A 5,582-nucleotide genomic window follows, 5' to 3' on the forward strand; every position below is an offset into this window, starting at 1 on the left:
TTAATCTTCCGAAATGAAAGTGAAGCCACGAGCGCTATTCACCCCCCCCCCTCTAGCACTTTCGATCCAACAGGTCTTTCCTGTTGGTGCGGGAAGCATCTGACGATAGAACCAGTGTTTTGATAATGGCAAAGGATTCAAAGTTAAGGTTATGTTGTGATCTAACAGTTTGAATAAGATTACAGGAAAGTCCTAAGTGTACTTAGGCAAAAGTCCTAGCTGCGGTTAGGCAGGTGGAAAACTCTAGGGGGTGGTAACCCTAGGTCATAGGGGGTGGTAACCCTATGAGGAAAGTCTTGGTGGGTCGAGGGCTTCAGGCAAAAGTCCTAGGGGGTGGTAACCCTAGGTGGAAAGTCCTGGTGTCGCGAACCAGGTGGAAGACTGGACGGGTGGGGGAGCGGGCGTTTAGCAGAAAGTCCGGAAGCATCGAGCACTGAGAAAAAGTCCAGTCGATCTGGAGGATCGCACTGGCAACAGGTAACTCTCCTGAGAGAAGTAGGTGAGGACGCGTTCCCCGTAGAGGGAACAGTAAGCGTCAAGTCGACCTAGGGTTTCCGGTTGGAAATCCGAAGTTAGACCCGGACAGTCCAGAGACTGTCAAACACCTTTCTTATCATATCTATGTGTGCTAACCTTATCTTGCAAGGTATATGTGTATTTTGTAGACTAACACGTTGTGCAGGGATAAAAGAGCACACTTGGCCTTGGATAAACAGTGTCCGAGGCACCTCCATGGAGCTTGGAGGCGCCTCGAGTGTAAGCCAGAAGAAGTCAGCGCAGCAGAGCTGCAGGCGCCTTGGACCAGAGCTTGGAGGCGCCTTGGAGTGGCTTGAAGGCGCCTTCAAGTGGATGAGGTGTGACCGGATTAGTGCTGATCCACGCGGTTGGCTCAGCGGGTTGGAGGCGCCTCGGATGGGCTTTAAGGTGCCTTCAGCAGTGAATAAAAGGAGGTCTCGAGCAGCAATCTAGCACGACACCTTCTAAGCGATCCTTTTGCGACAAGCTGCTAACGAGAAGTTTCCGAAGTGTTGTAGCAACATCCCGATGACCCGAAGCTCCAGATTTGATATTCTTGTTGTCGGTATTGCTTTCTTTACAGTTCAAATTGTAATTAGTTTGTAATAACTTTTCGAGCTTATAGTTGTTGCCTACCGAAAGTGATTAACGATCGCGGGCCTTGGAGTAGGAGTCGCCACAGGCTCCGAACTAAGTAACTCCTCGTGTCTTTGTGTGTGATTGTCTTTTTAATTTCTGCTATGTTTATCACTCGAGTTGTGAGATCTCGGAAAATTTAAATAAATAGGGTTATTTCAGAAATAGCCTTATAATATTTTCCGAAATTTTTAGAAATTTTTTGGGAATTTATCGGAGCTCGTACGACGAGTTTTGAGGGGATTAATTTTGGGTATAGATAAAACCTGTTTGGGATACCCGTTTAAGTGGGAAAATGTTTTAATATATAAATATTTCCCTTTTTATTTATCTTTCCCTCAGCCCATCTCCGAACCCAACCCCGTGCGCTCTTCTTCTTCCTTACGATTTCCCGATCCTCTTCCCCGATCTCTCCTCTCTGCCTTCTCGGTTCTCTCTCGCGGACGGGCGACGGCGACGGGAGCAAGGCTCCAGCTCCGGCGATCTTTCCTTGCCGGCATCATCTCCGATTGAGCTTAGGCCGGCTGGCGTTTTCCTTTCCGGGTCGCAGCATAGCATCGTGTCTTCTCACGCCTGCCTGCCGAGCCCTAGTTCTTGTTCGGCGCTGTTGGATTGAGCTCAGGTCCGGCCGACGCCTTTCATTTCCGGTCTCCTTCATGTTCCGATTTCTTTCTTTCTTCTCAGGTCTTCCCCGAGCCTTTCCTTCCCCGATCCTTCGTCTCTGTTTTACCGATCCTTTCTTCCCCGATTCGATCGCCGGCTTGAAGATGCCCTAGGGTTTCGAAGGTAAGCTATTAAACCTAGCTGTGGATTTTAGAGCTTCGGTTTTCTTCTCTGTTTACCGATCCTCATCTTCTTGGCGATGGAATTAGGTCACGGATTTGGAGAGGTTGGAATCAGGGAGGTGTTGTTGGATTAGGGGAAGGAATCGGATCAGACTCGTGCTAGGTTTTCCCTTGATCGGATCAGTGGACCTCCACCTCCTTGCTGTTGATTGAGGTCTCAAATTGAAGGTGAGTTCTAGTTGGAATTATGTGTTGCTTGATCAGAGATCACCATTTCATGTTGATATGTGATCTTTGCTTGATTCCTTCTTGATCCGGGTGATCCAGCAGGTTAGGTACTGTGGGGTTTTGGTTGGTGGTCAGTAATTGCATCCGGGCAGAAAGGTAGATTCTAGCAGCTCATCCGGCAGGACCTCTTTCCGGCAGCCCTCTTGTTGACTGAGCTTGAGGTATTGTGTATTGATTGATACATGTTTTAGAGGAATTAGGTTTCGTGTGATTGATTAGTTGAATGTAGGTTTTGTTCTTTGTTTTAGATAATTGATCTTAGATGTAGATCATATTGAATTAGGGATAATTGGATTTCATGGTCATGTGTTAGATGATTAGATTTAATTGCTTAGATTAAATTAATGGAATGATTAGGGTTAAGACAATTAACCCTAGTCAACTATTGGATTTAATTTAAGATTGGATTTCTAATCTAATTGGTGATTAGGGATTAGGTAACTAAACCCTAATTAACTGTTAGATTTAAATTAGGTAGGTTGAGATGATATTAATTAGGGTTTTCGCCCTAATTTAGTTTTAGGAATTTTATTTAGCTATTTCATTTAGATTTAGCTAAATAAAATATATATGTTGTTTGACACAGGATTTTGATTCGAGACAGACGTCTTGACGTTGACTTCGGATTTGAGATTGTACCTTCTATTTGAGGCGGGTACCCTTTGACTTATCTTTTGATACTGTCTTATGATATGTATAGTTTATATATAGTTACTAGTGATAGGTGGTAGATTTATTTCTTCCCTGGTCTTAGCTTAGTTGATACCTATCACATGCTTCTACTGTTAGATGCTTTACGTTAGTCTGGTTTACTTTTATCTCTTGCCATGTGTATATGTGTTTGTGGTTATGGTTACTTATAGTGCTCATCTACCCATGATTAGATACTGGAGATACTTGTTATATATTGTTGGATTCATGTTGTTTATATCTCTGTTATATATCTGCGTTTACCTTTATGGCACCTACGCATATGGAGGAGGATACGTTCAGGTATGACATTCTGTAGCCACATGCACCATACCGCATGATTGCATGCTGGGCGATGGACGACTCCATTATTGTTGAGCTCGTCGGCCGGCTACATGAGGGCCTGCACACAACGTGTCTACTGCATGGGTAGTGGCACAACACTCAGGGTGTGTATGGCAGGTTGCTCGGTGGTGCACCGCCGGGGTGCTCATGGGTAGCACGACACAGCGGGGTTGCAGCCGGGATCCCTCCCCGTCATCGCGTACCGGGAGTTGAGAGCATTGCGCTCCCTCACTATGTTTGAGGTAGGAGGATAGGTGTACTCCGACAGCATCCCGTCCACTCGGTCACTCTTTAGTGATGGCAGAGTGCACGGTGTCACAGCCCTACCCACGCGGTCTCACCATTGTGTGTGAGATACAGACTGGCGTCAGGGGTGACCATGTCATATTGCATCATATGCACAGATTGCATTTATTGTGATTGTTGCATATTGGATGATGCACTTGGGTGACTGCATATGATTGACATGCATACAGGATACATGCGTATTTGTTCTGACTATCTTTATCTGTGTATGTCCACAGTCATTCGCCCAAGCCTCGTAGGTGAGTACAGTTTATTTCAGTTATGCATTTCTTATTATTCTTGCTGTAAACTGTATTCCATGCTTCTGGTTACTCGTTACAGTTTATTCAGCTATGCATACCTGTTATATTGTTAGGAGACTGTACTGTAGGTCCTATGGTTTAGGAGACTGTACCTTAGGATATTACTGGTAGTTATATGTTGCTGTACATATCTATTGGATTACCTGCTGAGTTCTTTGAACTCACCCCGTTGTTACTATTTTTCAGGTTGAGGCCGTCAGGAGAGATTCCAGTCGCTAGCCCCATTATCGCGAGGATTTTCTTTATCGGATTATATTTTGCCTTTGTATCTTATATACTTGTGATGTGGGTTTGTATTGTGGACTTTATATCGAACATTCGGGTTTGTCACTTTGTTTTCCGCTGCGAATATTTCATTACTTCGTGGATTTTGTTTCTTCGTTGTAGTGGAGTAGGATGTGTACGTATATCTTCGTTGATCTCTATATCATCTTTTCTTTATATAACTGCGTGGATTGTTCATATGATATCTGTGTGGAAATGTTGAATATAACTGCGTGGTTTGTTTACTTTTCATTGTATTGTTCCGCCCGTGTGTGGCCGAGGTATAGATATATGTATACTGAGATTCATATTGTCACCCGTACAGGGGAGATGCTGCCGAAATTTCTTCGGACAGGGACTACCTGGGGCGTGACACAAGTATTTTGAATCGAACGAAATAGTCATGAGCGCTATTCACCCCCCCCCCCCCCCCCCCCCCCTCTAGCACTTCTCAATCCAACAATTGGTACAGAGCGGGGTCGCTTCAATTTGGTGCAACCACCAATCAAGCTATTATTTTTGTGGTTATTTTTAGTTTTACGGAGTCAATTAGAATTATCTTAATAGATAAATTCTAATTCTTTTTACGAACCGATTTTTACTCGAAATTGGTGCAACACCACTCGAGCTCGTTATTTTAACTTTTTCCCGCACTACTAATCCAAGACTTAGTCTTGGGACATCTTATTTTTTTTGTATTTGCGTATTAATTAAATGGCCCAGCAAGAAGGATACAGTACCGTTCGTCCCCCACTTTTCAACGGAGAAGATTTCGGGTACTGGAAAGGACGGATAGAAAATTTCCTAAAATTCCAGTTCGAGACGTGGATGATCGTCAAGACTGGATTACAACTTCCAACCGAAGAAGACGGCAAGCCTACACCCTGCGAGAACTGGGAACCAGCTCTAATCAAGAAGGTGGAAGCCAATGCCAGAGCCACCTGCACCCTCTAGTGTGGCCTGACCAAGGAGGAGCTCAACAAAGTTGGATCGTTCTCCAATGCAAAAGAGCTATGGGAGAAGCTGATCGAACTCCATGAGAGCACCTCCGACACTAAGGTAAGCAAGAGAGATTTATTATTTAATAAATTGTATAATCTCAAAATGCACGAAGGAGAGACAGCAAGTCAACTCCACTCACTGATTCAAGACATTCTCAACTCCCTCCACGCGATCGGGCAAAAGGTCGAGAACAGAGACATAATAAGGTATGCTCTCAACGTGTTTCCGAGGAGTACATTGTGGGCATCAATGGTAGATTCTTACAAAGTCTCCAAGGACTTATCTTCCATTAGACTAGATGAGTTGTTTTCTGAATTCAAACTACATGAGCAGACTAATACACAGCCAACCGAGAAGGGCATTGCTTTGATTGTAGGTACAAGCAGAACACGTGAACCAAGAACTTGGCGAAGATCCGAACCAGAGTCGGAAGAAGAACCTGACTCAG

At 44.4% G+C, this 5,582-nt stretch overlaps 1 long non-coding RNA gene across 2 annotated transcripts; it reads left to right on the plus strand.

Annotated features, from left to right (window-relative positions):
* The first annotated feature begins 1,515 nt into the window (after positions 1-1,515).
* On the plus strand, positions 1,516-4,115 carry LOC122027503. Of its 2 annotated transcripts, none has more exons than XR_006124431.1 (5): positions 1,516-1,774; positions 1,837-1,938; positions 2,025-2,165; positions 2,268-2,386; positions 4,055-4,115. It is a non-coding gene; the product is annotated as an uncharacterized LOC122027503 (long non-coding RNA). The 2 variants fall into 2 exon arrangements; XR_006124430.1 differs by lacking the exon at positions 4,055-4,115 and adding an exon at positions 2,812-2,877 and having other exon boundaries at positions 1,517-1,774.
* Positions 4,116-5,582: the final 1,467 nt, after the last annotated feature.

This window comes from Zingiber officinale, chromosome 10A (genome assembly GCF_018446385.1).
Source record: "Zingiber officinale cultivar Zhangliang chromosome 10A, Zo_v1.1, whole genome shotgun sequence".
Lineage (NCBI taxonomy): Eukaryota > Viridiplantae > Streptophyta > Magnoliopsida > Zingiberales > Zingiberaceae > Zingiber > Zingiber officinale.